Source organism: Equus przewalskii, chromosome 2 (assembly GCF_037783145.1).
Source record: "Equus przewalskii isolate Varuska chromosome 2, EquPr2, whole genome shotgun sequence".
Lineage (NCBI taxonomy): Eukaryota > Metazoa > Chordata > Mammalia > Perissodactyla > Equidae > Equus > Equus przewalskii.
In genome coordinates this window covers 106,402,124-106,417,155 of record NC_091832.1, presented here as the reverse complement: position 1 = coordinate 106,417,155, position 15,032 = coordinate 106,402,124, and positions in this window count along the sequence as shown.

Genomic DNA, 15,032 nt, shown 5'->3' with positions numbered 1-15,032 from the left:
CTCTTCCTTTCTGAACGACCCAAAGCAAGTAAAAACTTCTCTGAGCCTCAGTATCCTCTTCTGGCTAACAGAATAATAATACCTGTCTTGTGAGATTTTATGCAATTAAATTTAGTATATGTAAAGAATCCTGCACATCATAAGTGTTCAATAAATGTTAGTTTCATTCCAATCTCTCATGTTTTAGATGTGGTGTTCTCACAGTTTTGGCTGGTAAACACTAACTACAATGGTTATTGTGTGGTTTAACTCAGCCCTTCCTTAGAAAGGACTTCCAATGTTTCGTTTTTGTATGATGAGAGAGTTGTGCTTGCTTTTAGACATTCTCAGTGGACCTCTTGGTAAATGTCAACTGGAGAGAGTTCTTGACCCTGTTGTATTTGCCTTGCAGCCCTTCTTTTCCTAAGGAAACCAGAAAAAGAGATTGAGATAGTAATTCTGAGATGCCTGATCATCTACCACGTACCTGCAATCACTAATGTGTTTGGCCCATGTCTTGCCCCTTGGTCTGTGCCTCAACATAGGGAGGAGGGTCCCCTGCCTACTGGAAGCTTGGAATACTTTGGTAACAGCCTTTAAACTATAGATTAAAACTTATGATCTTTATATAAATCCCTGTACAGAGGAGTGGCCAGATCAAAGCTCCAGCAATAAGGCAGCTTTATTTGTAGCATCCCAGATGAGGCAGGCAGGCCAGGGAGAAACAGGAGGCATTCATTCAGGTGAGAGCTGCCCTGAGTCCAATTTAAGCCTCTTGTTATGAAGAGGAGACATGGTGCACAACAGCACACAGCATCACAACAGAGTTTAGTAACAGATTAAGGCACTGATCGAGGAGCATCCATAGGCTCTTTCTCGATTCAAGAAGTCACTCATTTTTTGGACTTACCCTTCGGATTATATAGTTGTGGAAGAAAGAGGAGCAGAAATCCCTTCCCCTCTATTGTTTTTCTTTTTAATGGTGATGATACACCTAGATTAACATCTTATGAAATGTGTTAGGTGGGTCAGGATGGGAGGAAAAAAGCAGGAGTAGATAGGTACATCTGTGTGTCCTCCGCTTATGGGATGTGGTTTGATTAATCAAGCACATATTACGACTCAGGCTCCTGCTATAACAAGAAGGACCTGGGGACAGTGATGGAGCCCTCAAAGTGAAGACAGGATCCCCAACTCTGGAGGAGACATGGTAATAGATGCCAGGAGGGGAAGGTGCCCTCAACACCAACATCAGAAAGCCTCCTTCATGGAGTAATTATGGTTTTCAAGTTCTCCTGCTGGGAAGAAAAGATGTCCCCTTTGCTCCCTCCTGCTCAATGGACCCCTATAAGGGAGAGAAAAGTGGCCGCTGCTAAGCTCTGGGTCTTTTAAAAATAACATTGTTTCTTCCTTCCTCTGGTTTTCTCTCTTTGTGTCTGTATATTTATCTTGGTTTTTTTTTCCTAGCAGGATGCTTTGATATGATATAAAACAAATTGAAATCATCTACATAATAACTTAATTACCATCCTGAACAATTTTTCACTAGAGGATTGTTTCAAGCAGAAAGAGCAGTCCCCACACCACTAGGCAAAGATTGATTGTTCTACGGCTGTGGTGATAACCAACAGAGCCCGTTTAACCCACCTAATCGATCAATGACAACTTGCTTCAGTGAACATGCCTCTGAAAGACAACCAGTGACACTCGCACACTTTTAAAGTCAGCCAGTCAGCAGCCGACTTACTCCAGGAAACATGCTTTTAAGGCTGACGTCAACACACTGTCAACATATTCTCCTGTGTAAGCAATATAATCATGCCTCTGGGACTGACAACCACCCACTCCTGCCCCTGAAACCAACACACCCTAAACAAACTCTTCCCCAAAACTCCATGTAAAATCAGCAATTTGCTTTGCTTAATGAGCCTTTGCCTGCTCGGTCTAGCTCTTTACTTAAGTAAGCAATAAATTTAGCTTTGGTTTTTATTTCTGATTTTGAGTGGTGGCCACACCTTTTCACCGTCTTCATTTGAAATATTCCACAGTGGCCCCTCTGATATGACTTAGAGCCTTGAAAAGAGTGTTAAATTTGGTTATTGATGGTCCAATGTTTTAGAATTTACTGTGCCGATAATTTTTGTACGAAATGGGACAAATATTTTTCTCCCACAAGCATCTATTTCTTCATCTGTAAAATAAGGGGGTCAACAAGATGACCTTTAGCTTCCTTTTAGCTTAAGTATCACATGATCCTGTTTCTTGGAAAGCCCAAAATGATTTGCTTATTTTTCTCTACTCCTACATATTTGTTTATAAACGCCAATTTCTGATATCTTAACATCAACATATATCGATTGACGTCTCAAAGCAGCAATAGTTCACATGTATTGAGTACTTATGTGTCAAACACTGTTCTAGCTAAATACTTTATATGTATTAACCATTGGATTATCATAAAAACCTTAACAAGGAATTATCATTATTCCCGCCTTATGATGAAGAAACAGAAGCGTAGATAGGTTAAGAAACTTGCCCCAAAACACACAGGTAATAACCATTAAAACCAGAATTCAAGCTACCTGTCTAGATTCAGAGCCAGATTTTGGTTAAAACAACCTAAAGTGTAGAAATAGAGAATGGTGCTAAAGTATTTATAGCCTACAACAATATAGACTTTTATTCAGAATTTCTCCTATTGAGGCTTTTTAGCTCTTGTGCTCAGCTCTCTACCTGAAAAATCAATCTAGTTAGTGTTCATTATTATAATAAATTCATGAGGCTTATTATTTTATATAATCTAACTTTTAAACATCTGGTTAATTTAATAAATGTATTCTTAAATTAAGACATTCTGTGTATGTATACATGGATACACATATATGTATAATTACAGGGCCTCCAAACCCTGTTGCAAAAAGCAAATGAACTAAAGAAAACATTAATATCTCTAAATTCCTTTTTCCAAACCCTCAGGCAATAGTTTAACATGTGATACAATTCATTTTGAAATAGCTTCACTTTATTTTTTTAGCAATTCTGTGCTGCAGGAATGTGACGTGTAGTTACTTTGCTTTTAATAAATAGCGCTGATAGCACAGAGCAGAAAAGTCAGCCCTCTCCAATAAAAGCTCAGATCATGGTCAAAGCAGGGTACTCTTCTCCTAGCCGGCACCATTTTTCAATCAAAAGGGATTTTTGAAAGCAGCACTAGAAAGTTAATAAGAGCAGAACATTTTGGCCCCACTCCTACCCTACCCTTATTTATAAATTTAGTTTCTTCTTCCACTGTTTCAGAAAAATCTCTTGGTAAACATACTAACAAATTTCTTCAAATAAATTATATAATAGGGCAGTTCAATAGGTTTGAAAAATGACTGTTTACCCGTCTTTAGAGAGGGAAACTAAACACTCTGGCACAATAACTGAAATTTTGTTTCTCTCTTCATAACTACTCTCAATTACCTGCATGTATTCTTTCGAATTCCAAACAAGGCTGCTGCCCGGTACTGTCCCATATAGTTCTCTTCCCTGTGGCCTTAGAAATGCCGACTAAATTCAACATTACCCTAAGCAAACAATGAGTACAGCTAAATGCATAATATGCATTCAAAAACCAAATAGAAATTACAGGGAACTGTGTGACACTTAAATTGACCCTGATATGCCTGTGCAGAATGTATGTCAGATGATTTGTCTTAATTAAACATTTGAAAACACTGAGGCTTGCACATAATGAAATGCTAGGTTTGTACATCATAAAACACCTCCTGGGTTTCTGAGTGAAACTCAATCCAAATGAAGTAGCATACTTCATTGAATCTAAGATGGACTGATTGTGGCATACATTCCAACTTCAGGGATGCTGAAATATATTTTTAAAATTTCATATTAAAACTGATGAAATATGGTATCCAAAAATCCAGAAAACAATGTGGATCTTTTAAAGGGGTAGGACAAGTGTAAAACTTAAAAGATATTTTTATCAGATGGATCCCTATAGAAATAACTTCTTGATCTGTTAGGAAATTATTACATACTTAGAATAGCCATCCTTTTATGGGGGCAATAGTCGTGAATACTATTATTTTATAGATGTCATAAATTATATAGCTCACATTTCTCTCTCTCAAAAAAAAAAAAAAGCAAGAACGTGCAGGTTGAACACCTCGGTTAGTAATGTGGCACGTGCTGTGTGAACTCAGCTCACCCTTGGCTCCCTCTTCCTTTCAGCCCACACCCCCATTTCATTCCTCATTTTTTTTCCTTGTAGCCTTTCATGTCTTTGATAAGTCTTCTTAAATCTTGTTTTGTTGATACATGAGATATAAACAAAGACATACACAGTAAGAATATATTTTATTCATAAATAAATTTTATGAAGAAACCTCCAGGTCAGAACATCAGAAATGAATGGAATAACCATGTAAGCCATTATGAAAATAGAAACATGTTCTTTCATTTTCTATTCTACCACTTTCTATCTGTCTGCACCCCTCCCCCCATACAAACATTTGGAAAGAATAGCAAAAGTCAACTCAAAAATTAAATTCTTTAATATGTTAATAGAGTTTATAGGAGAATTAACTAAATTTCCTTCAATAATTAGAGAATTAAAAACAGTTTAAATTGCTTAAAATGCTTCCCCCAGGAAAAAAAATTCCTTAAAACACAAAGATTATCTGAATGTAAACAACTTACTTAGCATGTAACCTATGGAGCTGTAGAAATTATTTCTGTATGGAGAATCATAAGCTAATTTCTACAATAATTTTTGTATTTCATGTTGATCTAAAAAAACTAGGCAATCAAATAACGTAACATAAATCTAACAATTATTGGGCGTCTATCACGTACTAGGTGCTTTACATACATAATTTAATTTAATCCTCACATCAAACCTATAAAATTGTTACTATTGTCCTCATTTCACGTATAAAGAAACAAAAGTTTTGAGAGACGAAGCAAAATGCCAAGATCACGAAGTGAGTGATACAACAGAATTTCAAGCCCATACCTCTTTGACCCAAAATCTACATTCTTTGTTCTTCAGCACATGGATAACCAGTTTAATAATGGTGTTATGACTTCCAGGAGGCATCTCCAGTTTGTACTAGTTTTCCCAGGAGATATGCATAAGGCATGAACTATTAGTTGGCTGGCAGATTTTAGGAGATTCTGTTGATGACATGGTGCCCATAACATTAAGAGAGTTCCTGGCCCAAATTCTCAAGCCCAACTCAGAAAGACAAAAATTCTCACAGATTCTATAAAGTGAATTTTGCTAATTTCCTCCAGCAACATCCACATGGATTAATAGCAGGAATGCACAAGAGAGGGGAAGAAAGTGTTACAGGCTCTTAACATCAGCCCTGATATCAGTTCCCCACAATGAACCCAGCGTATATGGGGTTAAAACTAAAACCCACCACCCCCTTTCCTGCTTCTCTAGCTCCACTCATATGTAAATAACTGTTTCTTTAAACTTGGACTCTTTGAGCTTTACAACTAAATGGGAGTTACAAATTGTTAAAGCCCAGGTGGCCTGGAGTTGGAGGTGAACTAAAGTTTAGCTAATCATGTGTCCTTGAGTTTGCCAGGAAAGCCAAAGTCTCAAGAATATCAAGGAGCAGAGGCTTCCCAGACCTCAACTTCTGACTCCTGGCGCTCGAACACCGCTCAAACAGGAAGACAAGACAAGAGACAATGGCGAAGGATGCCCACCTGCCATCCTCCTATCTCACCCTCCCCGCCCCCCCACCAGCCTTGCTGCAAGCAGCCTCTCAAGGCCAAATGCAGGCTGGTGGGAAAACGCCAGCCTGCACAGCTACACGCGCCCCCTCCTCTACCCAAAACCCCAAATAAAAATCCCTACCCATTCCTCATCGGGGAGCTAGCAATTTTTGAGGCATGAGCCCTTGCTTTGCTCCCCATGCCTGGCATAATAAAAACCTTTCCTCTTCCACTCAAGACTCTGTTCTCGTTATTTGGATTGGCATCGGGTTCAGAGACCGAACTTTCGGTTACAAAAGGAGGGACAATTATCAGGAGAGCCTGGATACCTTAGATTTCAACAGATCTTTGGCCTCTGTGCTGAGTGGCCCCCACTTGACCATGAGGGGCAAAGAAAGAGAGAATTTTATTTCTCTTTAAATTTTTTTTCTTATGAAATATCTCATATATACATAAAAGTATAAAGAATAATATAATAAATTACTCATGTATCTACCTTGCAGGTAAAGAAATAGATGGTAACGAATACAGTCAGAGTTGGAGTCCCTTTTTACCCTTTATGATGGCATTGCCCTTCCTTCCTCCTCAGAAACAATGACTATCCTGAATTTTGTGCTTTCCTTCATCGTTTCACCAAATGAATAAATATGATTTAATAATACATAGTTTACTTTTTTGGCTTTTAAATTTTTCATAAAATTTATAAAATTTTGTGTGAAATTTTGTATATACTCTTGTGGTGGGTAACTTCTGACATGGGTCCCAATGATCCCCACCTCTTAATATTCATACCCTTGTGAAATCCCTTCCTCTTGAAAGTGGGCCGGACCTAGTGACTTGCTTCTTAACAACAGAATACCACAATAGTGATGGGATGTCACTTCCATGATAAGGTTACAAAAGACTATGACTCCCAACTGGCTACACTCTCCATGCTGGCTCCATGGAGTTTAAAGATTCTAGATCCTTGAGTCTCTTAAAATCTGTCAGAAATATTCAGCCCATTCGACAATTGCATATTCTTTATTCCTACTAAAATACAGCAGCCTGTTGGTTTGCCCAAGTCTTGCATTCCAGGTGACTACACACATTAATTTAAGTAAATGTATGGCCTTGCATGTCTTGATTACTGGTATCCTATTTCCAATACCGTAGGGTCATTGCTGCTTTCAAAACCAATCAGAGCAGATAAGCAATCAAGATACCTATCATTGAGGTTATGTTTCTTGCAGTCACTTCTGGCACCAAATCAGTCAGCGGTCACCTCAGTAAACAAATAGCTGGAGATTTTTCAAGCAGAAAAATTTACTTAGGGATTATTTATTTACATGAAAGACTGGAAGAACAGAAGCTGGGGGCGCCATTGGACTATTGATTTCAAGAACACACCACTATGAACTGCAATCTAGTGGTCAGAAAGCTACTGCTTCTTCTGCCACCGCTGCTACTTCCATAACCAGTTCTTATTCCACAGGGCTAAACTGACCCTGGCCCTTCAAACATTCATAATCTAGCTGGACTTCTTGCAAGCATATATTAGTAATATGGCCTTCACCTCATTTCCATATTCCGTATCTTAGTAGTGTGCATCTAATTGCAAGTGAGAATCGGAAACGTAAATTTTACTCTCCCACCATCTCCGGGTGGAAGAAGGGTGAAACGGAGGTTGAGAAAGCCAGTCTAAATATTGACCATAGTCATTACGGCAAGCAAACATTCTCCAATTTTCTCACCTCTACCTCTACTTGCAGGTGACTGCATACGACTCCAAGCAAAACTCAACAGAGAAATTCCAACACGATTAGCTGGAAATGCAATTTCATAGAAAAGTCATTATGCAGATATATGAGTAATTGCAATCTTGCTTGAAGTTTCCTGGTTAAATAAAAATATGTTTTCTAAGCTAATCTCCAATTCCATTTTGATATTAGACCTCTACATAACTATCAGGCCTCTTTATGATTATCAATGTTATTTCTAGTTAGATGAGATTTAGAAGAACCAAAGTACAATTGTTTTTGGCTCCACATTAGAATATTTAAAACAAAATCTTTAAAAATTAATGGTAGTCTGGATGGGAGGCAAAGAAATGCAATTAACAATATATTTGAACTTAATTCTAATTTCTATTCATACAGATTTTCTCTTTTTGAATTATTTTACAATCATCAGGTGATGTTAGTTTTTTTAACATCTAAGATAACCAAACCTGTCTTCTTGCAAATTTTTTATCTTGACAAAAATAAGGAAGGCATAAATAAAAAGTACTGGAAATTATAAAAGGAGCTTAACTACGTATATGGCAGAAATTAAAATAGTAATAAGAAAATGCATAAATAACTTCATGCCATTGTATTGACAGCTTAAGTAAATTTGGAAAGGTCTCAGAAAGACATCTTATTTTGGTAGCATTACCAGAGTTCACCAACACCCATTTCTCTACTTCTGCAGAGAGAAATACAACTTGCACTCTTGGAAGACAGGCGTGACCATGTGACTAGTATTACCCAATAAGATGTAAGCAGAAGTGACATGTCACTTTCAGACTGAAGCATTAATTGACAGTGTTCAGCTTCCATTTTTCTCATCTAGTGCCATAGCAATTGTGGAAGCACATATAGGACCCCGAGTGACTATGATGAGCAAAAACCCCTGCCACCCTGTGTTTGACTTGTAACAGGAATGAGAAACAGACCTCTGTTGTTTCATGCCCTAAAGATTTGAAGGTTGTTTGTTGCCACTTCTAACCCATTTTGCCCAGACTCAAATAATTCTATTACAATTAAAGACACTGAATGACCAGTTAGACATTTCTCCATATACACACCACAAGTAGTGGGTTTTGCAGGCAGGCTCTTACAATGTTCAAAAGGAATTGATCATTTGACTCAAATACAAACTTCTGCAAGGCATAAATAAATTGGGCAATACTCCTCAATTTATTCTATGAGATACATCTAACCCATACCTAAACCAAAAAGAACTAAACTTCTAATGTCCTCAACACCTACCCCAAACTCTTTCCTGTCTTAATATATGACGTCTTCACTTTCCAGTTGCTCAGGCTGTGAAAACCTTGAGTCACCAACAGTCAATTCTCACCAACAGCCCTTCAGAAAATGTTATCAGATCTACCTTCAAAGTACAACAGAATCTGATTTGTCACCACCACCACTGTTACAACCCTGGGCTAAGAAACCATAATATTTTACCTGGATTATTGCAGTAGTCTCCTAATTTTCTCTCTACTTCCAACCTTGACTCCTTCCTTCTATTCTAAACAGAGCAGGTAGAGTTATCCTATTAAAATATATATGAGACATTTGGTTCTGTGCCCAAAAGTCCCCAGTATTTTCCCAATTTACTCAGAGTAAAAGCTATAGTCATTACTATGGCTTACCAGGCACAGCATATCTGCCCCCAACACCACCTCCACTTCTCCCATTATCACTCTGAACTAGCTTGCCTTAAACTACTTTACGCCTCACACATTACCCTCTACCAACCTACTCTTCCTCCAATACACCTTGCCTCAAGTCTTTAAATTTGCTGACCATTCCACTAGATATATCTGACTCCTTTATTTCACTCCTTTTAGATTTTTACTTAATTCTCTTCTCAGTGAGGACATCCTTATTTAAACTTACAGACTCATCCCCATATTCCATATTGTATTTCACTGCTTTACTTTTCCTCTCAACACTTACTAGGCTCTATCATTATATTATCCTGTTTATTGTTTGTCTCCTACCACTAGACTTTATGCCCCATGAAGGCAGGGATTTCATGAGCTTTCTATTTTGTTCTTTGCTGTATCCATAGCAAGTAGAAAATTGCCCAGCATGGATAGGTGCTCAATAATTATTGACAAACGTATAAAAAAGAAAGCATTGAAAATAAAATTTCAGACCAACCCCTCTCCTGAAAAAAAAAACCATAATTCTAAACAAAACTTCAGTTAAAAAAAAAATTGGTACTGTGTAAAACTTGGGTTTATTCTTGCTATGTCAGGGAGCTTTATCCTTAGAAAAACAAGTCACCACACTAACAGAAAAAAAAAAGAGAAATTATATGATTGTCTAAATAGAAATAGACAAGCATTGGGTCAAATTCAACAAGCAATAATACACCAAAAAAAGGATCCTCTTAGAAAACTAGGAGATACACACACACACATATATATATATATATACACATACATAAACCCATTTTCTAAGAGAATTTTCTTTGTTACACTGTAATATATATTATATATAATATACATAATATATAACAATATATAAATAATACATATATTTACAATATGTTCACAATCCATGTACAGTGAACTGAATATTTGTGTCCCCTAAAAATTCATACGTTTTAAACCTCAATCCCAATGTGACGGTATTTGGAGGTAGAATCTTTGGAAGGCAATCAGGTAATGAGGGTGGGCCCTTATGGATGGGATTGAGAGTTAGTTAGCTCTTTCCACCACATGAGAATGTAACAAGAAGTTGGCAGTCTTCAACCCAGTAAAGGGTTCTCACCAGAATCTGACTATGCTGACCCCTGATCTCAGACTTCTAGCCTCCAGAACTGTGAGAAATAAGTGTCTTTTGTTTATAAGCCACCCAGTCTACTTTATTACAGCAGCCGAAACTGACTAAGAAAAGAAAGAACAAAACTCACAATTTGCTGACAACATTATCTACACTTTAGCGCTTCTCAAACTATTCATGGTAAGGATCAACTTTTTTTCCTGTCACAGACTGTTATCTTCGTAAAATACAAGAGAAATGAATTTCTAGAGAAAGAAAATATAAAGACATATAAGACCAAAATTTTTACTATTAGATTCAGCAGATATACAATTTCTCTATCAAATTACTGTAAATATTTCTAACTTGTTTTGATTTACTATTCTGGTAGGTAAGGGTTATTTCAGAGGCTTTCACTGCGTTCTCGCTATCAAAATAACCCTTACTCCATGGGTCAGGATGAAAACGAGAGGAATTCTGTGGTCGCTGCATATATCTAACCCAGCCATGCATCCCGGAAATTGGGAAATAATGACAGCATGACAGATCTATTCATTCCTTTATGAAAAATAATCAAGTCAAAACATTTTATTTACCCAATCCACACAAATTCCCACCACTGATGGACCACAGTGGTGTTCTGGGTCCCCAAAAAGCCCCAAAAGGTTGTAGTTGTTTTCCCCAGGGTATAGTTACATCAGTCGGTGACCTCAGGTCAGGGAGATTTACCTCATATACTTGGGGTATTATCACACGACCTCTTTATGCCACTTTCCCTTTATTCAAGGATCCTTGGGTAGTGAATCACTCAGTGAGGGGCCGTGACTTGTATATACTGGTGACTCAAGCTGACTTCTCCTCACCAAAGTGGGTTTAGTGCTTTTAGAATACAGTCTCATGCGTTCCCTCTAGGTTTCTGCCTGCACTCATGGGGTATGCTCTGTACTGTCCTATGAGGCATACTAGGTTTGTACTCCAGTTGCGGTCAGTTGACAATGATGAGTGGCATAGGTGGGCTATGACATGGAACTGCATCTCATTGTGGCAGCTACCTCAGGGGAGGTTCTTGAAGTTCTTCAGGAAATAGAACAACTTAGCCAACAGGGAGGACAATTTGCCTGTGCTCGTAAGGGAGACTTGGTGGGGCTGAGAAGTTTGGGGAACTCAGGTTCATCTGAATTTCCAAAATGTCCATCTTTCAGTTCTTGGAATCTCACTCTTTCCCAATTGATGTCTTAACTTTCATATAAGAGACCTGGAAAATTATAAATTCAACCTACACATGAGTTCAGCAAACTGCAAGATTAGATTCTGCATTTGACTTATGGATATGTTGGCTCTGGAGCCAAAAGGGATAAGAGATCCTCTCAGTCAACAGTGGAGGTTCTAGTCCTGGAGACCATGCGTTGAATGGTAAACCTTAGCCGTGTCATTTTTTTAACTTCTCTAGTACAGTTAGAAATATGCAGCCCACCTACGGTCTTGTATTCCTCCTTCTTGTCATAGTGATTCATCTCAGAAATCATTTAGTCTGACAAAGCCAATTTTTTCTCCATAGACACTTCATTCCAGGGGTTCACATGTTTTACCATGTATCCTATAGTTTCTATAGGGTGTCCCACCTTCTGGTTCTAGTCGTATCTTTACTGCCTTCAAACAATCATGTCAGAAAACCAGTTCTACATTCACACGGCTAATAAATGGCTAACATAATTTATTAAGAAACAGACTGTAGGCTCAGCTTCCAGGAATGGAAAATTATAACACGAAACTGAACTACAGCAGGAAGCCACTTCTCAAGCACATCAGGAGGCTTCCACTAGAGCCACCAGCTCAAGAACCATGCCACCTCTGTACTGCAAGAAAACTACATGCCAAATTGAAAAGTTGCCACCTCCCAAACTGTGCAGGCTCTGCTAAAAGCCTTTTCCCAATTTACTCAGAGTAAAAGCTGTAAAACAGATCTCTCTCCTGACCTTAGTTCTGAATTGAAGTCTCCTGTGAGTACATCTGACTGAGAAACCCATCCAAGAACTCTTGACTATGAGGAAATCTAAGGAATATAATTGTTTGCTTTTCAATCTCTGCCAAACAAGAAGACACCCTAAAAGGAGGATGGAATGAAGTTAAGCAAACCAATTCATCATATCTGCCCCAATACTTTAGGGGAGCAAATGGCACTAGGATATATGTCCAAAAATGTTCATAGCATTATTGTTTGTAATATCAAAAAATTTGGAGGCAAATGGAAAATTGTGTCTAGGTCTATGTCCAGTTATGTACACAGACAGGAAAAGGTTGGGAACTCATACAGTAGAAAATGAGTAAATTATAGCTACATGCAAATATGAATTATTTCTAGCAACATAATATTGAGAGAGTAAAGCAAGTCAAAACTACCATGTACAGTATAATACAATCTTCATAAAACTCAGGATAACAAAGTATATTGTTTAAGGATAAATACATATGTGGTACAACTATACTTGAAAAAGCAAAGGAATGATAACCATCAAATTCATGAAGGAAGAAAGAGATTAGAATTAAGAAGACACATATTTAGCTTCAATGGAACTGGTAATAGTCTAGTTGTCAGGTTGGCTGTGGGTTTTCATTTTATTATTATGCTTCAAAACATGTTACATTCCATATTTATGTGTCATATAGTTACATGCTATAATTTTTAAAGATTATGCAAGCTTAGGTCGCATTAAAAGGAGCATGTGGTTTAAATAAGAGAAAATAAAATAAAAGCTTTTCTGCTTTATGTACTGGTCAGCATCTATGCTGTCACGTCAAGTGACAAAGTTTAAGGAGGATATTGTCAAGCTATGGGGGTCTTTAGAGCAGTGTTTCCCAACCTTGACTGCACATTGGAATCATCCAGGAGCTTTAAAAAATAATAATGTCAGCTTCCTACCACTGGAGATGATGATTTAGTGGTTCTGCAGCCTGAGTATCGGAATTTCATAAAGCTCTCTAGGTGATTACATTTGTGTGCCAGGTTGCAAACTACTGCTTTAGAGGAATACAACTGGGATTTGGTGGGTCCACAAAAGAGGCATTAAATGAGTATTGATCCCTAGAGAAGAGAATAGCTGGACCAGGGGACAGCATTATCAGGGCTATTGTGTTAAAGGGGAAGTAGATTTATTCTCTCTCCTTCAGACAGTCTGCGGCACTAGCCTTCCATATCTCCATATCTCTCAAAGCACAAGTCTTATGTCTAAGGGATTTGGGGTCACGTTTTCATGTTTCTGAGTCTTAAGGTAGCCAGATACGCTCAACATACTGCATTACATATCGCTAAAATTTTATACAGGGATTTAAGGAACTGAGGATTTCTTCTTGGTGAAGGTAGCTGTTTGTCAATTGGGAGAGCAGACATTTGGAGAAAGGCTGTTACAAATGCACTCCAGAGACAGGCAGGCAGAGAGCAGGGACCCAGCCCAGGTGAATTTTCTCAAACAGTGAGGACACTTTACCAGCCACACCTAAAGGCCTGAGAATCTGTGTGTGCATATGAGTTAGGTAAAGGTTTAGCAGACGTGACAGTGTACCTTCAGAGGATAGGCTGACCTATGGTATTGTGTTCTCATAAGGACCTTGAATGAAAACCATTTTAGTTTTCTTAACAGCCAAAATAACCTGATATGATAAGTTGATGGCTCATTGATTCTCTCTCTCCCCAGGACACCCACCTTACACATGGTTAAATGCACCTAGATCATCTATAGCTAGTTAACTCACTCAGAAAATGATATTAATGCAGTCCCAGTTCTGGCTTCCAGCCTCACATGGGTGTGTTAGCTCCATTCTGTTCTACAGAATTCACTTCAAATCTAGCAAATATGAGCTTCAGGCAATAAATAAGGATAAGTAAAAAGAGACTTCAGCTGATTATTGCCAACCTATTGCTGGGAAAGCATGGTAAACTACATAAGCAGAGATTGTTGGAGGAGAAGGATATGACCAACTTACAAAGTCCTATGGTAGAAAGATGTACAAATGAAGCAAAGAAAGTCACAATTACGCAGCTAGGGGCTTTGGTCCCAAAGCCCTGTGCACAAGTCCAATAAACTAGTCTGGACCACATGGAGACCTTTGTTACCCAAGCAAGGAGGGCTGACACGAATGCAAATTAACAGAATGTAAAGCATGCTTTGTCAGTTTCCCGTGCTGACTCCAACTAAGCCTGTGATCTTACACATGATGTGGTGTCATGTGGAAATTCTACTCTCATACCAGAAAATAGCCTATGGGAACCAAGACTAAAAGAGAAGGTAATTGATAAGTTCATAACCCACCTGCTCCAGGCCTTCTCAGGCCAAAGTAAGAGGTTGAGCAATTTAAGCAGAGCAATTTAAGCGGAGAGGAGAAACATCCTCCCCTTTGTCCCTTCTTCTTCCAGACTGAAAGGCAGGAAGAGAGAGGCATCATAAGCACGCATGACTTCCAGCCCCTTCGAAGTCTCTATCTTAGAAAATGTGGCCTCATCAGAGTTTCTGAACTTGAGTAACTCCTCTCCTACTTGTGAAATAAAGCTTCTTTCCTTTCTTTGCTTCTGACTTTTTGTGAAAATTGTAAGAGTAGAGGAAAGGAAGGTCCTTGAGTTCCATCGAGAAATGAACATTTCCTTTCGAGAATGTAGCACTAATACAATCTTTGGGTACAAACAGAAGCAGTTTTTGGATGTTTTAAGGCACAGCCTAAAAACCAACCTTTAAAGATTCTGTGCTGACATGTCACAGCCAATACCAGTGCTTGCAGCGAGTAGGGAGGAGACACTAACCTTTGCTG